Raw genomic sequence first — 20,680 nt, 5'->3', positions numbered from 1 at the left:
GCAGTATCAACACACACACACACACACACACACACACACACACACACACACACACACACACACACACACACACAGTCTAGGACCAGTTAGGCCACACGTTTTTAAAGCATATTTTATGGCTTTAAAGGCCCGACTTTAAAAACTAAACACGCACATGTATGATGTTAGCCTTCACCAGAAGAGCTCGCCCTGGTTTGAATTCCACCTTAACATCCAGTCAGTGAGACCGGCCCACTTCTTAGCCCCTCCTCCCAGTGGGAAAAGACTTTCTTCAAGTCGGAACTGTGTGGGGATCCCGACTGACTGAAAGCTAGAGGCACCAAGAAGCCTGAGGAGGAGTCTCATTTAACTCTGGGAACTGTAAGCATTTCCTCTCCCTGCCTGCTCCCTCTCGCACCCTCCCCAGGTATCTGTGGGCAGCTGCCGAGAAGGAAGGCTGCCACCCCTGATCAAAGCTCACTGCTTTCCCTCCTCTGCCTTTGGGAAAGATTTGCAGAGCCAGCCGGCTTCAGTCCCCTTCTCACTCCGGAGGACTTGCTTTTCTGGGTCCCACGAGCAGGCTGAATTAAAGGGAGAAATTGTTTCCTTCCGCGGGTGCTGGGAAATTTAGTATTTATAGAGAAGTGACTTGGCGCGTCTTTGTGTTCCACGTGATGCCACCCAGTGACTCCCGAGGACTCCTGAACTTGAGTTGTATGTTGCTTGACAATGGAAATCCTTAGGGGCCATTTGGTGACTCATTTGAATTTTAATGGTTAAATAAAGAGTCATGTTAGTGACATGCAGAGAGCTCTTGGGTATCTAACGTGTTGCTGTGCTGTGCGATGAACAATACTGAAAAACTAACCGTGAACTAACAAGCATTGCTATTTCCTCTAGTCTTTTGGTAACTCATCTATCCTGACAGGAGAACAGGTCAAAAATTTTCTCGAAAATACATTATCAAGTTGCATGCTTGAATTTTGAGTGTGAAAACTATTTTCGAACTGGGGCTCAAAGGAAGGAAGGAAGGGGGAAAGGCATTTGGTTTTGAAATAACAGTGACTTCACTCATTTAAGCTCTTTACAACTTGTCTTTTCAGTTTTATATTTATATATTCATCACTTCAAAAACTAGCTTAAGAAAAATGTTCCTGCTTTCGGCTGAAGTTTATACTGCTTTCGGTGAAGGGGGTGGAGAGCATTAGCGACATGCCCCTTAGAATGGTTAAATGTTATATCTGGGATTCTAATTTGGGAAGGGGGGGTATATTTTGTTTTGTTTCCGTTTGTTGGGTAATTTGGAATTGCAGTCAAAGAGGGTCATGGGAAATTTAATGAAGTAAACCTATTGAGTCTGAAATTATATCCCAGGTGTACTGGACCTTGTCAGTGAAGTTGGGTCTTTGTTTTTTATTGCGCTCAGGAAGAGTTAAATTTTAAATTAGGCAATAATTGTGAAATGTCTAGAGAAATATTTAATCTGCCTTTTCTCAAAGTTCTACAACCTTCCTCCATGGGAAACATATTTCATGGAAAGAGAAACTCTCATCCTAACAGTATAAGTTATTTTCATAGCATTTCATACTTATTTTTAAATAGGAAAAATAAAGTTCTGACACATATGTCTCAGCCGCTGGTAAAGTTCATGTTTTTAGCTCCTTATCTGCCTTCGTGCTGTCGCTCAGAAGGCTGAGTCCTGAAGCTGTGTCATTACATACTAATAGACATGTTCCAGGAATTAAAAAAAGAGGAAGACAGAACTTGCAGGGTTCCCTTTCCTCCCCTTCTGTTTACCACCACACTCCCACCATGCTCGTAAATGACCACACTCCCACCATGCTCGTAGATGACCACACTCCCACCATGCTCGTAGATGATATTTCTTTTATCCATTTTCTTTCTCGTTGATCACTGACTCCTTCACAAGCATTTTGGGAACTTTGGAACCCTCCCGGGATAATGTATGTACGCTCTTCCAATGCACACGGATCTGAAAGAAAGAAATTCACACCTTTGCCAAAGGAATGGATATTTCCTAGAATTGTAGGCTTTCTGATAATACATCAAAGTTAAGTAGCAAACTAGTCTACTTGTAAGTGTAGGGCTGTCTTGCTGTCCATATTCTAATGTCAACAATCTAGTGTCCACACTGGCCATTGTTCACCAATACTTAGGAATTCTAAGCACCTTGGGGCTGTGAGGAGCCACTTGCCTGGAAAGCAAGTGACCTAGATTCTAGACTCAACCCCAATAATAATCAGTCATGAAGTATGAGACTTGTTATCTTTTACAACTTCTGATGAATCTTTTTACTTAACTATAATAAACATAACAGAAATTGATGCAAATTGTTTATTGGATCATGAAGTATATCTGTATATAGTCTACTTTTATTTTTAACTTTCTAATTTGTATTTACCAGACCAATTGTGAGTTTTCATAGTATTGCCTATTACAAACATAATTCACACCCACTATCAAAATTTTTTAAATAATAGAAAATTGCAAAGAACAAAAGAGAAAAAATTACTTATTCTCCTCCAAGGATTAAGTTTTAAATGACTTTCATCTATTTATTTACTCTTTTAGTATTGTTGATTATCCAGCTTACAGAGATGTAGAATAGAGAAAAAGAATCCATGGATTTGCATTCATATGCTTTTACACATCTTCCTATGTAATATGGACTCTCACTTGTACACTCAGAAAGTTGAATTTAGTGTCATTTTCTATGGTACTTTCTCCTGATTTACATGATTCTATTAAGACATGCTTTATAATTGTGACTTTATATTCATCCATAGTTTTTAGATACTGTGAGTCTCATCTAGAAGTTAGATACCATGTAGAGATTAAAGACTATGACTCTTTACATGAGCTATGTCCAGTCTGTAGATATACTGGATTGAGCAGTAATCTGTCATTGAATATTTAGATAAATTACAAGTTTTCATATTCTAAGTACTATTTAATCTAGAGCCATTATATTAATGTTTGTATAACTCATTATGACTCAGTCTTAAGGGTGCATTTCCAGACGTTGACAAAAATTCCACAACTTTCAAGTGATAAGGTCATAAGCGACCTAGTTACTTAATCTTATATTGTTATATTTTAGCTGTAAAATAGGAATAAAAATAATGCAGTATGTTGAGGATCCTCAAAACATTTAACAAAATGTCACAGAATACTAGTTACTGTTTGTCATTTTGCTTTTGAAACATATATCCATTCATAAGCAGCTTAAGGTATTTGAGTTGGCCTAGAGTTACATTGGCTCTACGATTACATTGGATGCTATGAATAAGAATACGGAATAAGCAGAGAATCCAGTGATTCAGCCACTACAGGAAGACTGTTACCTTATTTACAATTGGATCTCTTCCTAAAAGAAGTTTGGCAAATGTTCAGAATGGTTATTTAGATGTTTGCATCTTCAAATGCTACTTTAATGCTTTCTCCCAGATTTAACTTTTAGCATGGTGAATCTGAACTGCTATAGTTGAGATCATCAGAGATCTTATGATATCCTCAAAGATTTTGAAGAATCTCAAGGGTCTTGTTGATCCAGATGTAGAGACAGAAATCCTATAGACATATCTTTTAGGGGTTTAGTTTCAGTGTTTCGTGGGACTTCCCTTCACAATGTGTGGGAATGCACAAGAACATGAAAGCAAATCACATTCTCATAGACTCATAATTTGCCAAAATTGAGGAAGTGCAAGAGGATTCTGAAAAGATTCCCCAAACGTTGTAGTGTTTCTCACAGTTCTGGAGAGATCCAGGCTTGCTTAATGTAGACAAGTAGGGCAAAGGCTAAGAGCTGGTTGTGTGACAATCACTCATAACAAAGTTTTGTAAAAAGAATGCCCATGTTTGTCAATAATGCGTGTGGAATGAGCTTAAGTGTTGACCAACTAACTCATTGTCTTCTATCTCTTGACTACTGGCACAACAAAGAGCTGGGGAACTGGGAGTGATTCTGGGGTTCTTTTCAGAGAAGGCAGCAAATGGAAGATTTCTTCTGATCTTTTGATGCCATTACCTGTGCGTGTGCGTGTGCGTGTGCGTGTGCGTGTGTGTGTGTGTGTGTGTTGAGGGTTGGGGCTGCAGCATGCTTTTTGCTGCTCTTGATAGTAGGCCTCAGTTATTGTTTTCCTGTGGGTGACTTTAAATACACACATAGCAATCTTAAATACAGTTCCTTCTCTTCTCAAACAAATGCAAATAACTCAGTGCTGACTGTAAGCAGTTTTGAAAAGCTGCACTACCAGTTTAATTGCTTAATTAAATCAAATATCTTTAGACAACTCAACAGACACCTGTGGGTGAGCTGAAATGAAAAGATAATGGACAGCCCTCACCTTTTTTCTTCCTGCTTGTTAGTACGTGTAGCTGGGAATAGTGTGCGTTCATTTCCTTCATCCTCTATTCTTTTTGCTTCGCCTTGAAGTCTAAAGGCAAATTTTGGACTTTTAGGCAAGAATAGGTTTTGAGTTAGTACACAAGTGTCTCTAACATGTCTAATTTCAGCATTCTTCTCAAATATAGAAAATTCATGACTGCAGGACTCAACATATTTTTTTTATTTATTTTGTTTCTACGTATGAGCTATTTTCCCAATCATTTAGTTTGAAAAAAAAATGAGTTCTATTATTATCTTCTATTTATATAGTGCTATATGGTTTATTAAAAGGCTACATAAGAACTTCATTCATAACTGAGGCTGGTAGTACAGGCATGTAATCCTAGCTACTTGGAAAGCCGACACAGGAGGTTAACAAGTTTAAGGCATGCCTAGGCTGCACATTAAGTTGAAGGCCAACCTAGGCAACTTAATGAGATCCTGTCTAAAGTGTTTTTAAAGGTTAAAAAAGGGGGGAGAGGTTGGGATGTAGCTCACTGTGGGTCATTTGCTTTTCAAGCATTCACTAAACTGAAGATCAGTTCCCAATACAACAACAACAAAGTGAATAGAAATTCCATTCTTTGGAAGGGTGGTTAATAACTATGAATTAGCAGAGCAGTTACTACTATCTACATTTATAGATGTGAAAAGAGAAATTTGGGAAAAATCAATTAGCTTCTCTGTCCAAGCCTGTGTCCCTAGCATCCATCCCTAGGGACTTTGTGTATTTCATTAGACCAGGGGGTTTGTTCATAGTCCCTGTTTTTGATGGACTTTATTTGTGGTTGTCAGCCTCCTCCTACTGGGGTCAACTGAAAAATTGTGAAGGAAGGCAAAGAAAAGTACATTGTCCCAAAATCCAGTCCCATAGCAGATCCGCTGTTCTGCCCTTGTAACTAGGACGTTGCACTAACACTCAGCCTGACTGAGAAATTAGTTTCTGATTTGTAATTTTAGAGTTTTTGAACTACTTAGTATTTTAATCAGGTACATATGGCTTTAATGAAAATAACTCATGATATTTTATCAAAACTGAAATAGACATGTTAAAGAATGATTTTTATGAATCATGATAATACATACTTATTTAACCAAAGGACTTATATCCAGGTAGAAAACAAAGGAGTTTCTTAGACTATTTGGAGTCTTAAGGTTCTTTCCATCACTAATTATGCCAGACAGTTAGTATAAAACATTTACCTTCATCCTTTGCAGAACAAAATAAAAAGTTTACTTTCCCTAGCAATCTGGAAGCTTACAGTAAAGAAGATAGAAGCTTCTTCTCAAGACTTGTAAACCAGTTACACCATGTCTTGGTATTCATATGCATGTCTTGGTATGCAGACGCATGTCTTGGTATGCATACGCATGTCTTGGTATGCATATGCATGGCTTGGTGTGCATACCCATGGCCTGGTCACAAGCAATATGCAATAGCTGAGACTTGCATGCTGGGTCTGCAAACATCAGGTCAGCAAGGAGCTTCTGAGTTTCAGTCAGTGAATTGGCACACTTCCTATTTGCCCCACACTTCATGCCCACATCTTTGACAAGATAAGCAAGTTGAATGTACTCCATAAGCAGCAAGCTGGTTTTTAACCCCTGCTTGAAATATATTTAATTGTTGGATTCGTGGATCTGTAATTCCAGAAGACACTGCTTGCCTGAGATAGTCTAGGGGAACACAAACCATGTCCTACATTTTTAGATTCTGTTATTTATTTATGAAAGCACAAAATTAATTAGTTTGTGGATTTTCTTAACCTGTATTTTATGTGATATTAGGAGACAGATTTAGAGAAATAATTTAGAGCAATTATGTCAGAATTTATAGAAAATCAGCTTGAGGGAAAGTGCATCAAGGTGTGCACATGCAGAACAATACAGATCATTCTGTATAGACTCTTTCATCTGTGATTATGATCGCTGAATAACCTTCAGCTACTGCATCTGCCACAACTTCAAATAGGTTTCATCTCCTTTCCTTCATCTTTTATAAGTAAGAAGGAGATGATTTCAAAATTGGCTGAGTTCATGAACACAACTTAAAGATTAAAACCTGGCATTTCTGCAGTCCATTGAATAGCATTTTGCTTTCAGTGTATAGTGTACATGTCCACATAATAGCTTCTAAGTATTAGTAGAGTCTTGATTTTCAGAAGTTGCAGTCAACACATTTTGGAAAGATTTGTTACAGCAAAAAATATAATTTAAAATGGTTCCTTAACCAAAGGGTTAGGTGCCGGGTTTATAATCCCTGGTAGGTAGGTTAGAAATTCAATGTTTCTGTACAGAGTGAGTTCAAGGCTAGTTTGGTTAAGTTAGTGAGGTCATGTGTCAAAGTGAGTAGTAAGACAATAGCGCTGGACATAGCTCAGTGGTAGTGTGTTGCTGAGCCTGCGCAAGGTCCTACTATCAAAACCAAAGAAATAAATATCAAAATAAAAGGGCTTCATTTAAAACTATTAAATGGTTATTATAATCTGTCACTTAGTATTTATTTTCTGAGTTAGCAATAAGCAGAGATTTAAATTTAGAAAATGTAAAAGTTTGCAATAAGTTAAGCAGAACTTCTCCACATTGTCTGTAGTGATACCTCTCTCGTGTCAAGGACAAATGATGAAATGGTCCACGTAAGAAGATGTGATGGGCAAGAGGTAGGAGGTGAATAGAGTGAAAATAGTATGGTTCACACTGGCTCCTGATAGAGAATAGCATTTGTAAAGGAACCTGCAAAGAAGCAACCAGAAAATTAGATGGGAAACCAGATTCTGGGATAATATCATGGAAGCGTGGGAAGGATGATTATTCCAGAGGAAACAAAGGCTGAGTAGGATGAGGGTGCAGAAATGACCCCTATGTTAGAGAAGGTGGAGGTTGGTCCTGATGGTTACCAGGTTAGTCTCAGTGAGCTAATGGAGACGAATGAGAGGAGAAAGTAGAAGTGGGGTGGCCATGCCTGAAGCCAGAGGACAGTGCAGATCTAGGTACAACAAACAAAGGATCCCTTCTGGGGGGAGCCAGGACCGGTGGAGACTATAGCAGCTTTGCCAATCAGATAATCTGATTGACGTTTGATGGTTAGGGAAAGAAAGTCTTTGCCATCAGTGTAAAGTCCTTATAAAAGTAAGGATCTCTCCTTCAGAGCCATGTGTGCCAGATCTGTGGAGGAGAAGGAAGGCTCCCTCTCTAGTGAGGGACTGCCACATACAGGGGAGTCCTAACCAACAGAGTGTAAGTGGGTGAGATCCCGGAGACTGAAAAGGATGCCAGGTCACTTCCAGGAGTGGGGATGGAAGCTTTCCTGAGACCTTAGAGGCTGCAGTGTTGGTCAAGAGCCTCTTCGGGTTCTGAGGATGAGACTTGAAAACACAGCCACTGACTGGCTATGGATTTCACTCTAGCTGTAGATGATAGGTCGAAGATGCTATGTAGAATGTGTGTGTCTTCTGTTATTTTTGTTTCTGTCTTTTCCAAAAAGGAGAGGGAAGAAAGATGGAAAAAAAGGAGGGAGGAAGAGTAGAAGGGAGAAAGGAGGAAGGAAAGAAAGAAGAAAGAAAGGAAAAGAAGTTGAAAGCCTTGAAAATAAAATAGTGCATTAAGCAAAACAAAAACCCAGACAGGACCAAACCCTACAGAGAAATTGGAATACATAGAAACCCAGGAACTTTTAGGACTCAGTTCTCTTGAGGCAAGTTAGTTAGTAACAGGCAGGGTGTGTCACACATTGGCTTGCTTTCCTGTAGGAAGGAATGGAGCCTTTGTTCCTTTCAAACCCCTGTTGGACTCCATGCCTCTTTCTACACTTCACTGGATCTCAATGACTTTTTACCTGTTCCAAGAGGCGACGTTCTGGAATCTGTTTTCTTCATGTCCTAATTGGTGGGATTGCTGCTGAAGTTGGTTGCCTCCTCTGTGTCTCCTGCTGATTCCCAGGGGAGTCCTTAGGTCTCACCTAGCACAACATCAGTCATTTGTTCGCCACTCCAGTTTCTGAGGAAAACTTAAAAATTATTATTATTGCTTATTATCTATTATTTTAAGATGGGCACTTAGGGCTGGAACTGACTATTTAGACCACTGTGGATCCTTGGTTTCCTGGTATTGGGACTACAGGTATGTCCCATCATACCTGGCTCTCAGAGTATTAGTGTATCTGATAAGATAGTCTAGAATTTGATTAAACTGATGCAATTCTGCAATACAGTGTTAGAAGTTAGCCCAGCAGAAGTTTAGCATGCGTGAGGCTCCAGGTCCCATCCCTAGTAATACAAAACCAAAACCAAACCAAAATCATGTTATGTCTGAGACACTTAGTAATAAAACCATCATAAAAAAGAGGATTTTTCAGAGTCCTACTGCCAGGATGTCCTTTTATAACCAAAAAATTGTTTTTTGTTTTTTAATCTACAAGTCATGTCACATGCTTCTTTTTTAATTAATAGCATCTTAGGGAACAGCTGGCTATCATAAGCCCAGTGATAGGTTCTTCCCACCCCAGACAAAAACAAAATTGAAATATTGACTCACATATTTTTTCAACGCTAAAAAGTAAGTCACATGTTTTCTTAAGTCCATTAGACATTTTCATAAATTCTCTTCCCATAAAAGAACCTTAGTTCAGAACTAATTAGAGTCAGTCTGAGGCACTTATGCCGGCTGTCATGTAAGAAGAGGGGACGCTGTCAGAGGCTGCGAGATTGTTGCTGGCTGCACTGCCCCATCCTAGGAAGGTCTTCCCTTCTTCCCCCTCCCTCCTTCTCCTCTCTCTCCTTCCCTTCCTCCCCCTCTCCCTCCTTCCCCCTTTTCCTCCTTCCCTTCCTTCCTCCTCCCTCCCTTCCTTCCCCTCTCCTTCCTTTCCCTCCTCTTTTCCCTCTTTTCCCTCCTTCCCCTTTCCCTTATTTCCTTCCTTTCCTTCTCTTTCCTTCCCCTCCTCCTTTCTCTCCTCTTTCTCTTCTATCTCCTTCCCTTCCTTCCCCTCTCCCTCCTCTCCTGCTGTCATGACAGGTCATGAAATGGAAAGTCACTGTGTACCTCTCTTCTTGTTCCGCCCTCGTCTCTTAGGTTATGACTTAGTTACAGTCAGCCAACTTCCTCATCTGCAAAATGAAGGGGAGTGCCGAGCATTATTTTTGTTAATTTTATATTTTAAAAAGCAGCAGGAGACGCTCAACTGAACCCGGACAGATTGGCTAATGCCTTTAGGGCAACCTTCTAGCTCATGCACAAAGGCTGAGGGAATATACACTTGCTATTTGGAGGCAACGATAGTGATTCTAACTCACTTAATTCAATCTATTGTTGTATAGTAGCAAATATTCAAGGCGTAGTACAAGTACCTATGGTGTCAGCAGAGGACGGGGGCACAGAGAGAATGCATAGTGTATCGTTTTACTCTTCATAGTTCTGGGAGTCATTCTGTCCTCAATCATTGTATCAAATTTAGAACAATGCTAGTGTTCCTCAGAGGCAACACGCCACATGTAATATTATTTAATATTCATAGACTGCCACAGTACCATATTGTATCAGAATTGTTTTCCTTTGCAATCTGATGGTTTTATTAAATAAATTTAACCTCATGCTGTATCACAGAGTTTGTAACCTTCATTAGACTGTTACCAGGATACACAACCAAAAGGCAATCAAGAGTATCTTCTTCAAAAAACAAACTTTGTCTTCATAGACCCCTTTATCCTGCAAAAGACCGAGTTTGTTTCTTATTTCAGAAGAGAACTGGCATTCACAGTATTTAGAAGCACATCTTTAAAACCCGTTACATCTGAGAAGAGAATCGCGACCTTGAACCTTATTTCACGTTACACAATCCTGAACAGAATAAATATACATAGATTGTGGTCGTCAATGTATATTAAATACTACTTAAGAGTGGCTTGGTGCCTCTGAAGCACACACCAACACTGTTTTAAATTTGATCCAATATTTTTGAGGACAAAATGACGCCCAGAACCATCAAGGGTAAAATGATAGAAAATGCATTCTGTCTACGCTGCCGTCTTCTGCTGGCGGCACCTTAATGCATTTGTGCTACATCTTGACTATGTGCGTGTTATAGAGTGATGGATTGAATTAGTTGAATTAGAATTACTGTCATTCCCTCCAAACATCAAATGTAAATTTGCTACAAGCAAAGTCAGTGTCCTAAGCTTCCAAAATAGTTGCTGTTCGAAGCTGGTTGAAAAGCAGAGTGGGGAAGAGTTCATCTAGAATCAAAATGGCTCCCGCGAGACAGTTCCTCCTGTCAGATGCATTTCCAGGCGGCTTTGCCTGGGTTCTTAGTCTTCCAGGAAAGATGGAGCATTCCCTGGAGGGCGATTATTAGTAAATCAAGGGTAGAAAATAAAGCAAAACTTGGCGGTTAAAGAGGGACTGGAGTCCTCAGCAAAAGGGCCTATTTGCACCTTCCAGTCGGCAGAGAAACCACAGGCGTAGCCTCAAGGCACCCCATATTTCTTGGTACTTTGTTAGATGTGTTTAACTAGTTAACACTGACTAAATCACCTGGTCAGTTTCTATAAGAGACAAGACAGAATATCCTTATTCTATATTATCTAAAAATGAAGGCTGCGTGTTTTCCAACCAGCAGTGTAATGCTATTTCATAGCGGTATGAGTGACAGAGGTTTCAAAAACACGTAATATTTGTAAATAAACAACTTGTAACTATGGCTCAAACATAGGAAAGTATAAAAGATGAAATAAAGTGTAAATTCATTTTGTTTAATCAGTCACATGGGGAAATTCAGTTGCAATTTTTCCTCAAATTCATACATTGAATCTACACCACACCTCCAAACTAGTAACTTAGTCACTAAACGTATGTATACTGGCCAAACTGAAAGGCAAATGTATATACATTTAATTTTAATTTTGATTAATTCTAAAAGTCTTTCCTGTACACACTGAGGTCTAAAGAAGGAGAGATGAGTATAGGGCTGTCCCCTAGCTGTCCCCCTGCGTGGCTCCGCTTGTCTGTTCCTTAGGCTGCAGCTTATAAGTGCACAGTGATGGATGGCTGGCATGATAAGAGTATTTCCTCCAACTTCAAAATTTTATGACTCTAAAATATATCCCGAATGGCCACTTGCTTAGGTGCAGGGATGGAAAATAACAGCCAATCTACATGTCAAGGGAAGAACACGAAAAAGCTGGCCGGGGACTGAGGAGATTTCTGCTTTGTAATTCACCATGGAACTGGCAGGCCTGTTTGTCCACTCTGAGGTGGGCAGGTTCCTCTGATTGAGTGCTGCCTAGAGGCAAGGTGGCGGTGGCAAACACAAGAGTGGAGCATTAAGTAGTGTGCTGTGTTCATCGATATGGAATGCTTGGGGGTGTACATGGCAGCTTGCTGAATGGCCAGATGGGGTGGTTGCCCTGAGGGAAAAGGTACTGTGCTGCCTTCTCACCAACAGCCTGGCTCAGTGTCTGTCTCAAAACAGCTAGGCTGCTGGCATTCATTGTCTGTCTCCCCCTGAAGTGACACCAAGCCATTCACACTCCGTCCTTCATCGCTGGATTCGGGACTGCCATACCTATGCTGCTTTCAAGGGATGATTAATTTAAAACTAGATCAGTCAGGTGGGCCATAAGACAATAACATACTAGGAGAACAACTAGGTGCTGTCCTAATAGAACATTTAAACACACAGAGATCTCTGGGAAATATGGGAAGAGGGAAAAGAGGGGCTTGATGAGGAGACCACCACCATAAGTAAGCAGGGGATACTGGAGCCCAATATGCAAAGTTTTGGTTTTGGACTTCCAGTTTCTAGAACTGTAAAAAAGTGAATGCTGCTCACAAAGCTGCAGCCTTTTCTTCCTCCCTCCCTTCCATCCTCTCTCTTTCCTTCTTTCCTTCCTTCCTTCCTTCCTTCCTTCCTTCCTTCCTTCCTTCCTTCCTTCCTTCCTTCCTTCCTCCCTTCCTTCCTCTCCCCTTCCTCCCTCCATCCTCCTTTCCTTCCTTTCTTTTTTTTTTGAAAAGATAACATTTATATCCTGTTACTTTCTTACTGAGACACCTGTGTTTCTTTCTTTCTTTTTCCCTTTTTTCTCTTCTTCTTTTTTTGGGAGACAAGTTTCTCTGTGTCACTTCGGTGCCTGTCCTGGAACTCACTCTGTAGACCAGGCTGGCCTCGAACTCACAGAGATCTGTCTGCCTCTGCCCCCCAAGTGCACCACCACTGCCGAGTCAATAACTATATTTCTTAACATGTAATTTTCAAATGTTTGGGATGTCATGTCTTTTAAAAATTATGCTTATTTCGTGAGCATATGTATGTGTGTAGATATTGCTGATGTACAACAGCTGTTCTCTGTGTGTGTATTTGTTTACATGAGAGTACAACTTAGGAGCGCTGTACTCCTACTTCTTCCTTCCAACCATGTAGGTCCTGGTATTGAACTCAAGTCGTCAGTCTTGGCAGCAGTGCCTTTGCGCTCTGAGTCATCTTGCTCGCCCTTTAGGATTTTATTTGCTGTGTCACAATGATGTAGGAAGAAAGAATTGCAATGAGGCAGGTCTCAATTCTAGGGTTGGCTTAGTCCTGTTAATGTTTCATACTATTTGAGCGAGGTATTTTTATATAACATTGAGATAGAGTTTAAGGTTTCAGTTAGACCAGTTGTTCGGTTTTCTAAACGTAGTTAGATTTAATGTCAAAAATATTAATGACAATTACTATCTTGTTAAGAAAAATAAACTAGATAGTATGTGTATATTATTTAACAAGTATCTGGGAAATGATTAACAAGTATGTATTAATCTCTTTTCTTTATTTATTTATTTTTGTTTATTTGCTTTTCAAGACAGGGTTTCTCTTTGTAGCTCTGGCTCTCTTAAGAATTCACTTTGTAAACCAGGCTGGCCTCAAACTTACAGAGATCCTCATGCCTCTGCCTCCCTGAGTGAATATTAATCTTATTGTAACTTGTTATGCCATGTTTTGTTGATATCCTGAGAGGCCTTCTCTTTTCTGAACAGAAACTGTGGAGGAAGGATTTGGGGAAGACGGGAGGTAAGAGGGAGGATGCGAGGAGAGGAGGGAGGGAAGACTGCAGAAGGGGTGTATGGTATGAGAGAAAAAAAGAAAAAGAAAGCTCAGAAGCACAGAAAACAGTTCAAAACATTTAAGTAAACATAAAGTGAAATCAATTTGATCAATCTATCACAGGTTTAATTGAGTTTAATATGGGAAAAATTAGTGCTAAAACTAGTAACTGCTTAAATGTGGATTGGTTTGTTGTTCTAGAGTCTATGAATAGGGAGTTCTCTTATGTAATTCCAGCACATGGCTTCATCTACAGTCTGGGTAGTTTCCCCAGTTTGCCATGAAAAGTCCTCATTGGCTTATCCATCCTTTCATCAAGAGAAAATAATCAGTCCTGGTCCAGCAAGAGAACTAGGGAAGGACACAGCATTCCCCATGTTGTTCAGAGTCAGGGTTATCACTGTGTGAGGAAGTATCTTGCTTGTGTTGAGCTATCACGTAGAGATAGATGCTTGGATCTGAGCTAGAAGATACATTAGGAGGGTTTTCCTCACAGAACATTTATACTGTCAGGCCTCAGCTGAGTTGAAGAGGTTTTAGCGTCGAGCCTTTACCTCATGGAAACATTTCTTTTCCCCCTTCCTGTGTGTATTAGCAGTTCGTGTGTCTCTGAGGTCTTATCTTAAGCCACTGGACTCTGTTCGTTCTCTGAAACTCTGGCGTGGGCTCTGTATGTGGTTGTGGGTTTAGAGTGAACATTTAGAAAGGCAGATATGGGAGTTTAGGAAGAAGCTTAGAGATCTAAGAGAGAAATTCGAGAGAAAAAAAAATCAGTTCCAAAGAAAGAGCGTGGGTTCCAACACATGGCACCAGGAACCTCCTTATGACTTGCTAAGCAGGCCCTGTAGCTACGCACCTGTGTACCAGGCTTTCTCTTTCATTTGGACCACCAACCAGCTCCAAATCATGACACAGAGATTTCTTGTTAGTGATAAATGCTCGGTCTAGCTTTGACTTGTTTCTGGCTATCTCTTTTAACTTAAATTAACCTGTTTCTGTTCATCCACCTTTTGCCTCCTGGCTTTTTGTTTTTCTTTCTGTGTATCTTATGCTACTTCTCATGTTGGGCATCTTGAACTGGGCATCTCACTCCTTCTCTCCTTCTTCCTTAACTTAGATTTCTCCTCCTATTTATTCTCTCTGTCTGGTAGCTCTGCCTATCCTCTCCTGCCTATCTATTGGTCATTCAGCTTTTTATTAGACCAAATCAGGTGCCTAAGGCAGGCAAGGTGAAACACATGCAGCACATCTGTGCATAACTAAACAAATGCAGCGTGCCAAAAGTAACGATCACACCGGTACACAGTTAACCTAATATTCTGCCGGATAAACGTATGTAATACATTTGATTAGTTAAAACAATCTTCCACAACACACCTGGGCTGAGAAATCCAACTAGTTAATAACCGGTGCCTGAGTCTGGGAGTGCACATTTATGTTTCCTACTAACCGAAGAACCTCCCCGTCTTTCTATGCTAAAGTCACATGGCCTGGGGGACATTTCTTATACAGGTCTCATACATTTAACAACCTTTATTTGCTTGTTTTGAAACATGTACTAGGTACCTTTGGTTGACCTGAAACCCTGTGTAGACCAGGCTGGCTTCCAACTCAGTGAACCACCTGCCTCTGTCTCCAGAGTGCTGAGATTAAAGTCATGTGCCTGGTGCATTTATCTATTTTGATTCCTTTTGTTCTTCATTTTTCTCTGCCTGTGGGTGATAGAAAGCTTTGCTTGGCTTTAGTTAAAGAAGAAAAGCATCATCCAAGTCATTCAGGAACAGAACTTCAGCACCGCCTGAGTGGTTATGTATGGCTGGGAAGGATGCTGAGGGACACAGGGCCAGGGGTTTTTGTTTTCCAAACACCTATTTATCCAGCATAATGGAGAAAACTGTGGTTCCAGCATCAGACAGAGCAGTGGCCAGTGTTTTTATTTTTTAAAAAATAGTGGATTAGATCTTTAAGCACTTTGTATTTTTTTTTATTAAAACCTCATCGTTGATCATAAGGAAAACATACCATCCTTGTAATAGTTGCTTAACAAACTGACCTGCTCCAAACTTGTCAGAAGTCTCCACAGACAGAGCCAAGCCTCTCACAGAGTTGAGGCAGTTTTGGGAGAGCATCAGTGTTACAGACAATAATACATGATCTTATTCATTTCATTTGCTTGTGGTTTACATACATTTGCTCATTTTATCCTCCCAGTGAGTCTGTGAGGTAGAGGGCCACTTCCTCCTTTTGTACAACAGAATGAATAGAGGGTTGGAGTGGCAGAATGGGAGAGTGGGAGAGGGAGCACGCAAGCTCTGAGAAGGAGGCACTGTGTTCTCAAGCCTTATGTCACTGCCTAGGAAGTGTAATCCCTTTCCTTCTGGCCACCAGATGCCACAGCTTCAATGGCAACTATCTTCTCCCCCACGTTAAGTCACCCTCAGCAGACAGACGACGTGACAAAGCACTTCAGACTAACTTTGTCATTTTTGTTCACTCTTTCTGAGAAGCCTGTGTTGCTCTGACATGACTAAATTGGCTTTGATCAGACATTATGGTATTAATCACTCGTTGAAAGCCACCAGTTGCATGGCACAAGCGTGTGCGTGTTGGGAAAGTGGATCTAAATTCTCCTCCTTTCAGTATTCTGGAAATCTCTAATTATAGGGCACAGAAGAAAAGGGGAAAAACAAGACAAAAAAAACCCCCCAGTCAAACCATGAGCTTCATATCTCTCACTGCACACTTGGCAGATAGTTTTTTCTCCGGAAGACTGGTTATTTAGCCTTGCTAGAAGAAATGAGGGAAAACCTTCTGTTTTATGAACACTCACTGTAACGGTTGTGCAACTTAGTTGTAGTAAGATTTCCAGGTCTGAGCTAATTTTGGGGGTAAAGGCATTTTTTTTGAGTGGTTAGTATGGAGAGTTGGGCAGAGATGTCTTAATACCACAGAAACCTAAAGTATCTGCTGCCATTACCGTCAGTGGCGGGAGGGGAGAAGCCAGTGAGTGGAAGCTGCTGCCTAACCAGAACTGCAAGTGGGGTCACTGACAGTAATTACACCCCGAGGAAAAGTGACCATATACTAACCAGGTTCCCTGGGGACAGGAACTTTCATAGTTCCTGGAATGAAAATTGTACGGAAAATGAGATCTACTGACATTTCTTTTTACAGATAGGGTCTCACTTTGTAGCCCGGACTGACCTTGAACTTACAGATCCACCTTCCTTTGCCTTCAGAGTCCCGAGATTAAGGGCATGCATCACCATAGCCCCCATAACATGCCCTGGATTTTAAAATAAACTAGACACAATTAAGATAAGAAATCCCTAAACTGTTACGCAGAGTTCTGTGTGTCTCTTACTAAGATCCCCCCTCACTCATCGTATATAGCCAAAGTAGACTATCAAAGCCAGGACACTGACATTGGTACAGCATCACAAGAATATTATAATACTCAAGTATTACAGGCTTTATTCGGATTTTTACAGTCCTTACAATTATTTAGTCTGAAAGCCACTGACTTTTAACTGGAGGTCATATCTTTGCTGGGTATTTTTTTGAAAGATTGTCTCACAATGTGGTTATCTTTTATTTTTCATTCATCCATATGTTTATTTTTAGGCTTTTATTAGTGTATATAATGATTTGCTTCACTTCATCTTCAAACATATTTATAATGTGTTTGATTGTATCCATTCCTCATTACCTTTCATTGTGTCTTCCTGCTTCTGCCGGTCCCTTTCTTTTTGATGACTAGTATGTGTACTCCCTTGTACTTTCATGTTTATTGTTTCTGCCTTTTTCTGTGAACCAAAGGATTTCATTAGAGTTACTTATAGGAGCATGGGGGGAAGGGCTATTGACAGAACCATGGGAAATTAACCAGTGCTTACATTACTCAACAAAGTGTCTCTCCTCTACTACCTACTAGGTGGCTGTAGGTTCTCAGAGAGGAGCAGGGCCTCATGAACCCCATCCTACGCTGTGACCAGATGTTCCCGTCCTGATCTCGTGTGTGTCTTGTATAGGTTATCATAGATGCGGAGAGTTCAAGAAGATAATAGCCATTCATGCCCAAAAGACAGCCTTCCACACACTCTACCCCTTCCTCTGTCTCTTATGTTCTTTCCTTCCTCTGTTTTGCAATGTTACCTAGCCTTTGGGAAAGGTGCTATGGATGGCTGAACATTCAATGATGCCTGACCCTTAGCACTTTGACCAGTGATGAATTTATACGTCATCTCTACTCATTGAAAATGGAAGCTACTTAATCAAAGCTGACACCAGCACTATCTGTGGGGATAAAAATAAAAATATTGGTAAGACAATTTGATAAACCATCATGTCTATTTATGAAACCAAACCAAACCAAACCAAGCCAAACCATGCTGTGATCAAAATCTGTAGCCTCACCAACCACTGGCTTTTGATCATGTTTACAGTACCAGACATGACTTCCCTCCTGTGGAGCAGACCTCAAATCCAATTAGAAAATATTTGATTACCCCTTAAGAATCATGTCACTATTGTGCCTTGCAGGTTGGTCATACAGCACACAGGGTCCATAACTGAGTGAGACTTTTGATAATTCTTTCCCACCAGCCCAAGAACCGGCACAGCATCTTTTAAAGCTATGAAAACTAGCTTGCTAGAAGGAAGAAGCATCCCACTCAGTTCCAACTTGAGTTCTCTTTGTTCTGTTTCCAAGAATGTGGTACTTTAAGCAATAGGAACTTATGATTTAGTTCTGGAGAGAAACCAATAGCAGATACAATAGCTCACAGGGTTCTCTCTAACCAGGCTGATCTTGAAACTTTAAGTCTCCTGACTCAGCCTACCAAGTGTTAGGTTTACAGATATGTGACACCTCATCTAGTTTCACATTGATTGTTAGTAGAAATCGGGTTGACTTTCCATCTGCCATTTTAGTTTCTGTTTTTATACATCTCATTTCTATATTCACTTATTTTTATTCTTCTGCTCCCTGCACTCTGTAGTCTGATGATCCTGTTTTGAGGAGGGGGTAGGTGTCTGGTGAGCCATTTAAATGATTTTGGTAATATTTCAATGATGATTTGAGTGAGTTTGTTACTAGTTCTAGGAATTAAGCTATATGTTTTAATTTATTACAGTCTTCTTCATGTAGCTATTAACTTAGTTCTGTAATTTTTCCATGTAGCTGAGATTCTTCTCTTATTTGAGCTATTGTTTCCAATATATTGTATCTTCATGTGTTATAAATCCAGTGCTATAGCATTGTAATATGTTCCTATAAAACTCATGCCTCTTACAAACTGTAGGGATAAAACTAAAAATTTATAGACTATTTGATATTTTCCTACATTTTTCTGAGACTGGAATTCTTAATTTATTCCTATGGGTTCAGACTAGTTGGTGTCTTTCCCTTGCTCGAAAATAGCTACATTTATCATGTTATATCTGTGTTATAATTTTCACAGATACATGTGAAATCTACATACACACAGCCTCTTTAAATTAGCTCAGTGTAATTTTATTGTTTTGTGGAATAAAGATAAAGAGAAGAAGATATATTTGTCTTTAAATATTTTAACTTTATTGGCTCTTTCTTTTTCTTTGTGCGAATTTGTGTTATTGCCTATTGTCAATTCTTTTCAACCTGAAGAACTTTCTTTACTATTCCTGTCTCCTCAGCCTTCTTCCCCCTCCCTCACACCCCCCTTCTTCTCTCCTTCTCCTCTCCTTCTCTCCCTCCTTCTCTTCTTCCCATTCTCCCTTCTTGTTCTGACCCCCAAGGCCTCATGCGTGTTAGACAAATGTCCTCATACTGAGCTGCATTTCCTGTCCTTTAACATTTTACAATTGTTTTTAAGTTAGCATGCAAAATAATGGGTTTCCTCATGACATCTTCATTTATGAGTCATTATACTTGGTCCCATTATTCCCCTTCCCACTATTCCCTCCTAACTGGTTTTCTTTTCTCCATCAGTAAATACTCCCTTTTCTTTTCTTATTGTATGTATTCCATCACCCTCTTTGTTTCTCACCTCCTGTAAGGTTTCTTCCTTCTCTTTTCCTGATAAACTAGAAAGTTTCTGGACACTAAACACACTTATAAACACCACCCCCATAATACAGAGTTTAAGGTTCAGGTTCTGCATCTTTTACTAGTTTAGTTTGGATATATATATATATATATATATATATATATATATATATATATATATATATATTCTTTGTTTACTACTATGCTGATATATTTGTTCATATTTCTGAAAGATAGTTTGGTGACTATGGTGTGTTTGGTGTAATAGTTTGATTTTTTTCAGTACTTTGGACATGTGGTTCCCACTGCCATCAGAATGCTATTGGTTCTGATGAGAAGTCAATTGTTGATCTTTGATTTTCTTATGCATGAGCAGCTATTATTTTTTTGATCTTAAATTTATTCTTTATAATTTTTGAATTTCAATGGTTTGGTTATGTGTCTTGGCACCGGTCTTCTTTGTGTTAATCCAGTTTAACACAACTCAGCTTTAGTGATATGTTTTAAAATCAAAATAAGGGAAATTTCAGTCAATTTTTTTTTTGCTATTTTTTCTTCTCTTTCTCCTTGGGAATTTTTGTTGTATGATTCACACTTTTTGTGTCCTATTAAAATTTATTTATTTGCTTTTAAGATCATGTTATTTTTATTATATTTATTTGTTTAGTGTATTTATGTGTGTGTGTTTTCCAAGGAGTTTGTGTGGAGTGTGGAGGATGTCAAAGAACAGCAAGCAGGAGTAGGTTCTTCTACCATGTGGGTTTGAACTCAGGTCTTCAAGTCTGGTGGTACCTTTACCAGGTGAACCAGCCTTCTTATGGCCAATTTTGAAAATGATTCTAGGTTGCACATCAAATTATATACTATGGTGTCTTTCGATTCTGATATTTCTTATGGGCAAGTTATTGCTACTGTTTGTAGTGATATTTTATTTGTATTTTAATAAATAAGCCTTGCTGAAGATCAGAAAGTAAAATAGCCCCGCTGGTCAGCCTTACAGACCAGGCAGCAGTGACACACCCATTTAATCCCAGTAGCTACACTAGTTTGCCAGAGAAACCGGGCAGTGTATGCCTTTAATCCCAGCCTTAGAGAGGAATTTAAGACAGGAGGAGACAGCTCTCAGACACAATCTCATTCTGAGATTCGTGGAGGCAGAATCACCACTTTGAACTGAGGTAGAGGTAAGAACCAG

General features: G+C 39.7%; 1 protein-coding gene across 1 annotated transcript in view; it reads left to right on the top strand.

The window, feature by feature from the left end:
- Window positions 1–244: 244 nt before the first annotated feature.
- Pla2g4a (phospholipase A2 group IVA) overlaps window positions 245–20,680 on the top strand; it is a 145,967-nt gene continuing 125,531 nt past the window's right edge. The window contains exon 1 of the mRNA XM_075988187.1: window positions 245–360. The gene's annotated coding sequence lies outside the window, so the exon portion shown is untranslated. The remainder of the gene's footprint in view (window positions 361–20,680) is intronic.

The sequence above is a fragment of the Microtus pennsylvanicus genome, chromosome 10, assembly GCF_037038515.1.
Source record: "Microtus pennsylvanicus isolate mMicPen1 chromosome 10, mMicPen1.hap1, whole genome shotgun sequence".
Lineage (NCBI taxonomy): Eukaryota > Metazoa > Chordata > Mammalia > Rodentia > Cricetidae > Microtus > Microtus pennsylvanicus.
This window is presented reverse-complemented; position numbering and strand designations above follow the sequence as displayed.